The 13,363-nt window shown below is 41.4% G+C and overlaps 1 pseudogene; it reads right to left on the reverse strand.

Moving 5' to 3' along the window:
• Positions 1-398: 398 nt before the first annotated feature.
• LOC146444963 (CDK-activating kinase assembly factor MAT1 pseudogene) lies at positions 399-1,369 on the reverse strand (annotated as a pseudogene).
• Between the last annotated feature and the right edge of the window lie 11,994 nt (positions 1,370-13,363).

Genomic DNA, 13,363 nt, shown 5'->3' on the forward strand with positions numbered 1-13,363 from the left:
TTTATATGAAAAACTTAACAATACTTTTACATCCTCTGATCCTCAGAAGCCTCCATCATGGATTGTCATGCTATAAAACACATAAAACCTTGTAATACTTAAAAATATTAACTCCCATTCAAACAGGTTTTTAAAGCTATGTATTACAGACACAATTTTCTTGTCTCAATCACATACATCAGGGACAGAATTGTGGACGGAATCAACTTCTACTCTCCTGCTACTTGGTTATGCCTTGTTTAATGCAAACTCAAAAAAGTCCAAGGCATGAATAGTGTAAGAATTAAGTGGTTGTGTTTTCTGAGGCCATCTGGTTACCTGCATGTATTAAGAGAGCAAAACAGCTGCTCTAAGTATAACAGTAAAGTAGATGAATGTGGATTAAACCCACTAAGAGTTTAGCAATTGAAGATATCACTGCAAGGAGACATTACACATGCCCTGGTAAACAACTTAATGTCATCACCTGAAAAAGGTGATAGTACTCCACCTGCCTCCACTCCATGAGTGTGATAATCATATCAAGTTTCCTCCAGCTTTTGAATGGGAGCTAATGAAATGTGCTGACCCATTTTGATGCCAGTAGAAAACGTGACTGCTTTGACAGGGTTGGGTTTTTCCAGTTGTATTTCTAGCTAAGTAGATCTGCCCTTATGCTGGGCTAAGAGCAGAGAGGCAGGAAGATCAGACCTCTACAGATCATCCAGGAGTGCCTGTTTATTCCTCCTATTTATCATCTGTTGTAGCTGTTCTTCCTTCTGTATGAACAGTTACATTTGTTCACGTTCCTGCCACTCTACTTCCAGAGCCTCCTCCTCCTGCTCCCGTGTCAGTTTTAACTTATTCTTCTGAATAACTCCTTTGTTATCCTTTTGATAAAGTTCCATTTTCTTTTTGGTGTTCTCCAAGTCCATATTGTTGGTCAAGTTAAATACAATTTCTTCTATTTCTTCCAAGAAATCATTGTATTCATCTAGAGTGGGAAAGTCTTCCTCTCCTTTATTGTATATTTTCACCGCTTTCTTCCAGATATCCACTTCCTTGTCAATGTCAGGACCCATCCTCAGGGGCAGATCCACTCCCACTCCCCTTACAAAAATCTCCTCCTCCTGGGAATCCAGCAGAGAGGGGCTGTTTGTGGTGCTCAAAAGCCCAGGTTATATCCAGGTGGGATTGCTTGTCTCCTCCCTCCTGGGCGGAGCATCTAACAATAGGATGAGATAATTCCATTGGTCATGCCGTGGGTTCTTGATAGCCCATGAACAGTTATCAGGGGTGAGTCACAGCAGGAGATAACAACCAGTGCCCCACAGCTTGTGGAGGTAGTAATGGAATGAATACATCTGTATTGCAACCTGGGATAGACGGCACCTGATGCAGAGTGAAAAGTTACTATTACCAGTTGGTGACACAGCTCCACACGCCACAATCCACACTCTTCTACAGTGCTGACAAACCTTGCTAAAATAATTAATATGGGGGAGAAAAAAAGTAAGGAAAGACAGTTTTCCTGCTGATGTGTTGATAATATAAGGGCAAACTTTTCCTATTACTGATACACTGATAAAATGTAAAATATTGTCTAAATAATAGTCTAATTGTCTAACTAAACCACTTGCTTATTTTTGAAGATCAAGAAACATTTTTATGTGAGCCTAACCCACCCTCAAATGACCTATTAGAAAAGGAGATAGAATCAACTTCTGATTAAAGTATTCTCTTTGTCAGCTACTTCACGTAACCTGGCTGAAAGACCCCACACACTCAGATGCCTTTGTGTTTATTTTTTGCTGTAATTAAATCTTGATGTAAATTTCACAGAACCCATGTCCCTCCCCAGGAGACATGGAGATGGTGATGCAGTCTTCTGCTTCCACCTCCTTTTGGCGAGGTTTTCTCACTGTTTTAAACACATACAGCTTTTCTCATGAAATGGGAAGAATTTATGAATTCTCACTGATCTGGTTACCCTGCAAATTTCTTTTTCATACAAGATGACAGCTGGAAAGTAAGATCCATGTAGCAGAGCAGATCGACTGTGCTGAATAAACTGGTGACAGCTCCAGACCAAATCCTGTCAGGATCAAACAAGCTGAAAGCACTGGAGGGGAGATCTCTGTGGTGGCAATTCTTCCAGACCAGGGAGAAAACATGGCATGCTCACTCTTACCCTTTTCTGGGAGGGAAATACAGCAAATGTACTTTATTAGAAGTGCAGCAGGACACAATGGTCCTGTGGCTGCTGACCCTGCACCTACTGCACTTCCATTCCTCCTCAGCATCTCCACATTTACTCTAAGAAACAAAGAAATTACTGCACCATGCACAAATATGCCTTTTATAGCTTTCAATCAGCTACTCCAAAACTAATCACAGCCCTGCCATGGGAGAAAACCTCCAGTACAGGTTGCAGGGCAGAACATAGCCCCTTTCCCTTGCAGTCATGCTGGTACCAGTATCCAAAATAACTTCTCTAAGGTTTCTGATCTCTGCACTGTCAACACTCACTTCCTTCTCTGTATCTCCTCCCTAAGGGCCAGAAGTCAGGCTGTATTTTCTTCAAATGCAAAACAAACTGGTGCCTGAGTAAACAAAACGCAGTAACCCCAGCTGTGCCTCAGATTCAAGTGCTGCTGCCTTGCCCCAAGAATGCCACCCTGAATACTGGTATTATTGCTAATATGCATTAAATATCATGAAGTGTCCTTCTTTTTCTTTTTCTTTTTCTTTTTTTTTTCTTTTTTCTTTTTTTTTTTTTTAGGACCAATAGGGCTAGAAATCCCACCTTGCTCAGATTTTTCTTTTCCATTGCAAACTCATTTGATGTCTACAAGTTACTCTTATCTCTGTGTCTCCCTCCTACACTGTTAGTAAGTGGCATAAATGTGCTTTAGACCATTAATTTCTCCCCTTGTTTTGAAAGCTCAGATGTGTTGTTACAAAGAACACTTTATGGGCAGTCCCAGACTGTGTAGACACACAGAAATAGGCAATTTATGGTAAAAGTTAGGTTTGTGAACTTACTCTCTGCTCTTCTAAGATTTGTCATCTGCCAGAGCTTGTCCACTCACAGAAATTTGGCACACAAGCTGCAAAATCAGATACAAACAAGCCTCTGTTTCTGCAGAATCATTTTATTTGGTATCAAGGACAAGAATTTAATGGCACGCTGACATAATTGAGAAACAGCTCTCAAATAAGCAAGCATTAATTTTCAAATAATCTGGTTGTATTTCCCACAATTATTTGAGAAAAGCAACCCAGAACTGGCAGATTAGATTGAGTGGCATCTACCAACACGATGTGACTCCTCCAAAGACCCTCTTAGGGTATTGCCATGTTTATAATCTGGTCCCTTGAGAGTGCAGATGAAGCAGTAGGAGGTAGCTGAGAATCGCAGTGCTCTGACACCATCTAGGGGTCTGAGCCACGGCTCAGCTCATGGACAGGCTGCAGCTGGCAGCCCAATGCCAGCTGAGAACGGCACCGTTTTTAAATAAAAAAACATTGTTCCAGCCCCAAACCCCCACTTTCCCTGCCTTTTCCATAAAACTCATTTGTCACACAGCTCTTAAACTCTGTTTTACCTGCACTATATCACACTTTTTTTTTCACTTTCATTTAGTTTTACCATGTGTTCTACTACTCTAGTCTTCATTTTCCCTGCTTGTTGCCACCAATAAATACTGATTACATATGAACCTAAGTATGTACTTTACGAAATCAAATATTTTATGAGGGATTAGACTGGCTAAACGTGATTGAAACAAACATTATTTTTGAAAAGCCGGTAAACCATGAATTTGCTACAATAAGAAAAAACAAATCAAACCTGACTTTGAAAATGAAATATTCATCTTCTGTTCACTGAGGAGCACAATGCATCTTTCCTCCTCTTTCTGTTCATCCTAGTCTTTACTGAGTATTTTTGCATGTATCTCAGTTTTAGAGATACAGACACTGTGGATCCCCCTTTTTCTGAAAAAGGTAGAATTTTAGAATGGTTTATGTTGGAAGAGGCACTCAGGCCCAAAGAGTGTAATATTTAAGGTGCTCACAAAGCAAGCCAGCAGTGTATTTCTTTTTCTCTTGCCAAACACACATGCAAAATTGCATGCCTATTGATCTACCTCAGCAGGGTTAGAAGCCTCTAGGTTTTGTGACAGCACCACCAGGTGCTCCTGCTTTCCTATGAAATTATTTCAGGCTGGAAAGCCAAGCAAGTAGCAGATACTTTGAATCCAATTTTGAGTCTATCATTTGGTATTGATACAATTGCAGCCTTCTTGGCAAACCCTACAATAGAGAGGCTTGTGTCTGCTTTCCTTTCAGTTCCACTACAGAAGTCAGTTTTAAATTTAAAAGAATTAAGACATTGTTGGTAGAAATATCTTAGTTCTTATTGATTCATGTTAACAGTATCTTCCCTAGTGAAGCATAAGAAAATTTAAGAAGCCTGAAGTGAGAATAAAAAAAATATTTTTCCACTATCAATGTGTACTACTTCATGAAAATTAGGAAGATAGCAAAAGTAAGGGAAGAAATTAAAAAAAGACCAAAAACAAAAAAAACCAAAACAAACAAAAAAACCCACAAACCAGCTCTAAACCTACATTTAAATCTGGCAATTGACACTCAGTTAACATTCAGGGGTCTTCTGAAGGACTATGGAAACAAGACAGAATCAAGAACCAACTGCACTGAAAGCAAACTCAAAGAGCCCTGCAAACCTCTGTCCCAGGAGGCAGATGCCTGTAAAACACTTACTGTCAACATTGTTAGAATATAACAGAGAGTTGGGGCCGAGCAGAAGTGCTCAGCACAGAACCCAAATTCCCACTGACAGGCATTGCAGGGAGCTCACACCATTATGGATCTTTCTTGGCTCCCAGCATAATGGGCTCACAGCAACAGAACAGCATCTCCCCAGGAAAAATACTGCTTTGCTTTTCAGCATCATCCTACGGCAAATCCCTCACGTAGCAGTGGATTACACCAGCCAGTGCCCCTCAGGAAGAATAATGCCATAATCCCTTGAGTAGGGATTAGGAGAGGCGCAGAGGGGCCATCCCATCAAACAGCTCCCGCTGGAAAGGCAGCAACAGGACAGCCTGAGCAGCTTCCTTACAGGATCCCACTGCACCCCACTGAGCTTTGTAGCGATATCTCCGGGCAAAGATCTAACCCAAAATGTCCTTCAGGTAACTGCTGATGGAGCAATGGGCCCTGTGTTTTCCCTCTGCCCCATACCAGTGTGAAAAAAAACAACCACGGTCTCCCTAAAGACTACCAAATAATTTGAGCAGATTTAAAACCCATTACAAGAGACAAACAAAAGGATGTTCTTAGTGAGCACAACACAGCAAGCATCTGTTTTTAAGAAGCAAAGTGGCTGCTAATGGGCTAACATACCAGGGCATCTGATGAAATTGGGAGGTGTTTGCCAGGGAAAAGTGGGTGACACACAGGGGATCAATAACCTTCATGCTGTGTGTCTGAGTAATCCTGGTATTTCATTCTGATTCTGAGCAATGCTCGGAGACAGCCAAGATGACAAACAGCTGTGAATGCAAATGAAACAAAAAACCAACTAAATTTGTATTTAAAATCTTTATTTAAAAAATACAAATAATATTTGCTCAAAAAAATAAAGCTTTTTCTACTACTCTTTAAACAGGATTTTGCCCTCGCTAGACTTACTAAAACCTTGAACCAAAAAAATTGCAAATGCTCCTTACAGCTGTCTTGTCAGGAAGGAGTTGAAGCATGGAAAGAAAATTGGATTGTCAAAAACCAGACACCTCAAAATACTCTCTTGGCAGAGGGAAACTCCTACACATGTACTGAGCACCCTCTGAAAGGTAATGACTACCTACAACCAGAGATGAGAACTTTGCACAAGAGTGCTATTGTGTTTTCAAGAGCTGATTGAGTCACTTCTGAGTCACTAAAAGCAGAAACCGTGAGGTTCTTTCCTTCCAGTTTTCAGCAACTGTCCAAACCTCATCCCACAAATGCAGGGAAGTGCAATAAAAAAAGTCTTTATTCTACCCAGTTAATGATTTCTGCCACCTGACACTGTCTTCCTGGTATTTATTTCTCAATCCTGAACCTTACTGTGAGCCTTCCTCCCCCTCTCTGCCATTGGGAAATTCCTCCCTCCTGCAGCATGGAAAAAGTGTGTGTGGAAAATGGAAATATGGAGGAAAAACGAAAATTTTTTGTTTAAATGGGTCCAGTGGGATCGATGAAGTTTAGATACAGCTAGTATCGCTGTCTTCTGCTTCTCCTGGGTTTGCAAAATGAATAGCAAGTCTGAAGGTTCATTATAGTTAATTGTTTTTCATTTGCCCAGCAGAGTATTCAGGATTGGAATGCAAAATTAATCTTTCTAAACTTGTCTCGATTGGCTTAATGACTAGTATGGCACTCAAATATGTTAATATTTTTTCCAAAAGTGCAAAAGATAAATTACTTTGCAATATGCTGTGAAGTTTTACAAAATAATAAACAATAATTAATTATTTTATAAACAAATGTAAATTATTTTACAAAACAAAAAGTGTTTCAGTTTTGTACATATTGAAATTAATTCATTTATGGTACTCTTTGCCTAAGGTTCATGAATACCAATACCTTTGGTCAGGAAATGCTATGTTTCACCAATCCTGTTAGATATTTGATAACAACATTATTATCTCTATTATGACAATATAGGAAAAAAAGACAGAGAACAAGACAGAGAACAAAAGAGATGTTCCCTGCCCTAATGATCTTATAATGTTTTTTACCATCCATTTACTTAGGCAAAGCAGGGCTGGTTGCCCATTCCCATTCTGGAGCCAGGTTGGATGCTCTCCTGTGGCCAGACCAGGTGGAAGCTCCTTTCTCAAGCTTCCAGACCCGAGCAGTCAGTGGTTCAGCACATCTGCAGATGCTGTTCATCCATCCATCTGTGAAACCACAACCAACAGCTGCCACATCTGTGCTGCACCATGCCCAGCCTCCCACCAGCACCACCCCAGCACCTCGTGTGCTGCACCTCGTGTTTCCCCCATGGAAGCCCTTCAGGGCACAGCCTGGCCTCATCTGCCTCAGGCCACCTCTGCCTGGTGCTGCAGACACCTCACCTCGCCTCTGCAGTGGCCTCCAGCTGCAACAGGAGCCTCAAGGAAGGAAAAAAATTCCTCCAAGCAACTTAATCTTGCCTCAGCACAGATGTCTAAAACAGGCCAGAAGAAGGTAGTTTGGAAAACACTCTTTCTTCTGCTGGGGATGGGAAGGCTTGCTGCTGGCAAGGTGAAAGGCAAGGAGAGCCATGGTGCCTACACACCACCCAGTGCACACAAGAGATGACAAAGCACCCACCTCAGCAAGCCATGGCACTGGAGATGTTTGTGTGGGTTGCTTCATCACTGACAATTTTTTTATAACCTCCAGGCCGTATTTGATTACATAAAATCAATTAATTTTTTGTTAAGTTTTGCCATAACAGATCTGATGTCTGGTTTACAAACAGATTTTTCTATCCAAGCTGTGAAACTAAATTAAGGAAGAGTAACACAACAAAAATGGTTAAAAAAGACATCTGTATCTAACATGGTCATTTAAGACTCCTTTTATAGTCACTGGGCAGAAACAGTCCATGATTCATCTCATCCTAAATATAACTGGCTAGAGAGGCATGAATAAATGATGCTAAAAGATGAGAAACCACCATTCTTCATATACATTTTTTTGCAGCACAGAAAAAACACAGTATTCATTTTATATTCAGTACAGTAATATTTTTCAACAATTACAAGAAAAACAAGTCTTCCTGAAATTAATACAGCAAGTTTTGTTTTGTTTTGTTTTGTTTTGTTTTGTTTTGTTTTGTTTTGTTTTGTTTTACAGTTAGAGGAATGTGGGGTGGACATTTTCATAATGTCAGCGTAAAAAAAATAGAATTAATTAGGACTGTAATTTTTGTGGATTTACACCATCCTAATTAATGTTCTTGCTTTGTCTATCTGGATCTGGCTTCCTCTGTAGCAGGGAGAAGCGGGGGAGCAGAGCTGGCTCTGCTGCTGCCTTCTGCCAATACTCATGAGCATCTCAATACTCATGATTCCATCTCCCACCCAGACTCCCACACTATAGCTAGAGGTATTGGACACCAAAGAAGCAATGAGCAAGGAAACCATGCAAGCCCAGTTTTACCTCGCTCTGCACTGATGTTGTTAACAGAGGAGAAACAGAGGCAGTCCTAAATGAATCCTTTACTCTTTTTAAACTCTTACTACACACAGATAACAGGGATTCAAAGTACAAGATATCAGCTCATCCTGGTTTCAGCTGGGATAGAATTAATTTTCCTCCTGGTAGCTGATACAGTGCTGTGTTTTGGATTTAGGATGGGAGTAATATTGAGAATAATATTGATAACACACTGATGTTTTAGTTGTTGCTAAGTAGTGCTTACTTAGTCAAGGACTTTGCAGCTGCTCACACTGCCATGCCAGAAAGGAGGCTGGCGGTCCAGAAGAAGATGGAAGGGGACACAGCCAGGACAGCTGACCCCAACAGGCCAAAGGGATATCCCATACCAGATGGCATCATGCTGAATAATAAAACTGGGGAAGTTGGCCAGGAGAGACCAATCACTGCTCAGGGACTTGCTGGGCATCACTCAGTGAATGATGAGCAATTGCAGTGTGCATCACTTGTTTTGCATATTCTTTTCTTATTAGTAGTATTATTTTCCCTTTGTTTCCTGTCCTAATAAATTACCTTTATCTCAACCCACTAGTTTTACCTCTTTTCCAAATGGCTGGGAGGTGTTTAGCTGCCTGCCCAGTTAAACCACAGTACAGCTACACTGCTAGAGAACTGATAAGCAAGTGAAGGTGCATTTATCAACAGACACAGCACAGAGAAGCTGTATCTTTTGAGTTTTAACAGAGAACATTATTTTTTGCAGGAACATGCTACACTCCAGCTGTCTTCACTGGTGTGACAATGAGAAGAAAAACAAAGGAAATTTATATTTCTGTGTATTTCTACATGGACACACATCCTATTTAGAGTAAAACACTCATGCAGTTAACTGCATGTATGGTTGTCTACATTTAGGACTTTAGTTACACCAAAATGTTGGTGGCTAGATGAAGATTTGACAAAGAAAAGGCCCCAGGTGACAAACCTTTTGATCTCAGTCCCTTTGCGCATGTTCTAAGGGAAACAGGTTGTCAGTAAACAGTGATCTGATTATTTGCTCCTTGTCTGACCAAGGAAGGGCAGTGGAACAAAGCATTCAGTGTTCAGGTGAGTCCTGGCCTTAGGTGAGAGCCACCTGGCAATGCCTCAGCAAGGACTGAGATTGCCTGCCTCGTTTCTGGAAAGGAACCAGAAGCAAAAGCAACGATTATATCCATGTACCCAACCGATGGGAACCAGCTGCCAGGTGTAATATAAGTACATAACAAAACAGAAGCACTGTGGTAGCCTGACCTGCTCCTGGAGAAGGAGGACTGCTCAGTGTACCTAGGCATTTTTCCAACCAGGCCTTTTTCTATGTAGGCTTTGTCTCAGTTATCTGTGCTTATCTTGCTTTAGGACTGGATCACAGCAACAGAAGCAAATACATAGCCAGGCCAGAGAATTGCTCTCATGGTATGAAAACCTGCTGAAGTGAGATCTGGAGTGGTCTTCAAACTTTTCCTAAGGGGACCCCATAGGTCTGAATTTCACTTCTGTAATTGAATTACACCTGTGTGTTTGACCCCTCTGTCCTAGGATACACTGACAACTTCAAGTCACAGATAAAATGCAAGATACTAATTTTTACTCAAAACATCCAGAATGGTCTTAAGGACCTGGTGGGCTACCAAAGAGGCTGGGATTCTTTTTGCTCAATGCTGTCTTATTTAAAATTGGCAGCAGCTTTTGAACTAGAAGCCCACCCTCTCTATAAAAGGGCATTGCCAGCAGTGAGCTCCATTAGCTAGTATATGTATTACTCTTCAGGGCACTTTTATCTCCAAAGCTGGGCTGAGGATCAAGGAAAGTTATACCATACTTGGTAGGTCATGTTTCTTCTGTTCACTTTAGCCCACTGTTTTGAGGTTCCCTCCAGATACCATGTATGTGAGAGCAAATTAATTTTCTATTAGCAAATTAATTTTCTGTTTCTATTATTTGAAGAGAATAGGGAACACCACCCTCAAAGATGAAGAAAACCTCATTTTACCCAAAACAGGTAGCAGCCTGGCCAAGGATGGATGTTGGTGGCTGCCACCATCACTGTTGCTGTTTGCCCACTGTTCTGACAGAGCACCTTGTCTTCTCCATGGCCACTGGGATCATACATGCTTTTCTGTGTGCAGACACAAACAACACATCCCCCATTGCCAGTGTGTATCCCCAGGGGGGCAAATGAAATGCAGCAGATGATGGGTAGAGCATCAGCTCAATAAAATTATGGTGTGTCCCCTGATAATCAACACACGACAAGACATGATCATCTCACACCTCTCCTTTATAGTAAAGAAGTGTCTCTAAGTGGTGAAGAATAGAAATGTGGCTCTTGCCCCGGGGCTATAGACTTGTCTGGAACTTTGAAACACCACCCGTGAGGTCCTGCTCACTGCAAACAAAGGCACACAATGCACTACTGCTTCCTGCAGACCCTGTTCTGTTTGCACTGTAGCTTGTGAGATAGCGAAGATCAAAGAGATGCAAAACACCAGGGGTACATAAACAAATTACAACATTAATGCAGTGCAAATAGTGCACTTGGAAAGAACAGTCTGACCTTACTTCACTTTCTTCTGCTTTCAGAATAAACATCACCTCAGTGTGGTCACTCTGGTTGGTGTTGGAGCAGTCCTTTTTTTGTGTCCCCTGTGATGATTTCTGTGGCCATGTAGGCAAATACAGCATTTACACATAGGGTGATACCCCAGGAAGGCCTCTGGTGAGATTTCCCTTGTGCTTTGGTGGGACATGGGTGAACATCTTTAACTGAACCAGGTCAAGCTTACAGGGAAGTGCTGGTATGAAGAAGACATTCCCATTTCCATCATGTTACAATGTTCCTCTCAAAAACAATATGCAGAGGATGGGGATGGGAGCAAGGATGCTCTGCATTCTCAGGGCATAAGTGACAGCTCCAACTAGAGTCTCAGCTTAGCAAAGATGTAAGTGATTTGTCCCATGGAGGTCACAGATCCAGGCTGCTTTAATACAGCAGTCTTCTCATCTTATTGACTGCCATGCACTCCTTTAGTCTCTAGAATCAGCTCCTTCATGCCACTGTGTAGCTTTTTTGTTTATAGATCTCAAAGTACTTTATTAATGGGGAAGATACCTCACAATACCCCTAGGAAATAAGGTTAATATCAGGTGCATTTACAAACAGAGGGATTCTTTGCATCTTACTGTAATTGAAGTGAGGGGGGAATGAGAACAAGGAATGGTCTGGGCACGTCCTGTCTTACTCCACTGAGGTGCTCCTGGGGTGGAGAATCAGGCTGTCCCAAACACACCAGCACCCCACCACCATTAATTACTACCATCCCTGAGCTCAAACAAGAACTGTTCGTGAGCTACATTTACCTATTTTGAGCAGTTTTGTGTGAAGAACAGCTGTAAGCAGACAAACAGACCTGAGGTGTCAGGCTGAGCAGACTCTCACCTCCACAGCTCACACGCTGGGTCAGCGACTGAAGGAGGAGGTAAATGCAGGGAAGGTATCAGCCTAGAAATTAGTGCTGCTGTCTCTAGGAAAGCCCGGCTAAAATGGCTTCCTATGAATTAGGGATATGTAAGACTTCAGAAAAGGATGAAATCTGCTTGTGCATCCTGGACTACCTCTTACAGGAGACAAAGAATCAAAATATCTAGAATATAGTCCCAAGAGCAAAGGCCAGGAAAGATTCCATGTCTGGTCACAGGACTTAGAACCCCTCAGATAACTCTCTCCCATTTTATATGAGACTTAATGAAGGCTGAAACAAAGATAAATTTCAGCGACATTTTCACTAAAACAAGACATTTCTTTAGCCTAATTATAATGCTGAGTTTTCATCATATAAACCAAGTAACCTCATATGTAAGTGCAATTATTTCCTTTTAAAAGAGTGGAGAAATACCTGTAAAATCAGATGACTGACAACCTGTGGCTAGCACAGGTTTTTCCCATGAGAAGTCTTCTTGTGTTTTGTAAATAAAGATAAAGTTTGGATGTTGTTGGAACAGTGTCCCAGAACTTGGGCAGTGCAGGCCTGGCCAATCAGGCCTGGGGGAAGGCTTCTGACCGACCAATCTGGGTGACTTTTGAGAACTCTATATATGTGATGAAATCAAAACAATAAAGGTCATTCTTTCTTGCCACTGAGAACTGGTGCCTTCATTACTCTGCTAGCTGCTCAACAGCGACAACAACCCTCAGGTAAAATTGGACGGGTGAGGTGCCACGGAAACAAACAGATACTTTCCCTTTGATGCAAAAGCATCATTTCAAAAGGCTCAATACAGAAGGCTTTAATGTGCTGTAAACATCATGAGAAACAAGAAGCACTACATGGTCAGACCCTTCAGTAAGAACAAGGCCAATGCTCCCTTGCAGTGATATCTTGGGTCAGATGCAGTCTTGGACAACCAAACAGACACTTTTTGTTCTGTTACACACCTGTCAGTCACCCAGGCCATATTCCTTCAGCATCTACATGTGCACAGGTATATCTCGATTGCAAGTCCAAGAGAGCACTTTAGTATTCCTTTGAACAGTGTGGAGAATGCAGAAGGGATGCACAGAAAGAGGACTCGAAGCAGATGCTTCTAATCTAAATACAGAATCCTACACATGTGCAAATCAGGTTTAATTTCAGCATCAAGTGAAATGCTGAGTCCTTCTGGGTCCAAACCATACGAGTATAGCAGTGTGCTTTGCCTGTAGGATCTCTGATGGTGAAGTATCTTGCAACAAACACACACATGTAAAATGTAAAAATCATATCCATGTTACTCTTTCACATCATATTTCAAACTGAAGTCTGTAGTTAAGCCATAAGGAATCCACATATGCATCAATATGACACATCACAGCTAAAAATAAATAAGCACTGGTTAGGATATCTGGTTTCATCTGAAGACCAGCAAAAATGAGCAAGTGATGAAATGTGTTGTCCAGCTCTCACTTGTATTCTGTCAAACCAATCCTGACTTAGCATATGGGTGCTCATCCAGTCTGTCTTGAAGCTGAAAGGGTCAGATTCAGACTTCTAAGTGGAAGTGACAGTAGACTCACTCTAACAAAAGACAACAGGTTCCTAGTCCCAAAGTTGCCTTTTATTTATTTAGTTTCAGATAAACCATTTGA

Source organism: Lichenostomus cassidix, chromosome 1, assembly GCF_008360975.1.
Source record: "Lichenostomus cassidix isolate B80296 chromosome 1, HeHo_3.0, whole genome shotgun sequence".
In the NCBI taxonomy this organism is placed as follows: domain Eukaryota; kingdom Metazoa; phylum Chordata; class Aves; order Passeriformes; family Meliphagidae; genus Lichenostomus; species Lichenostomus cassidix.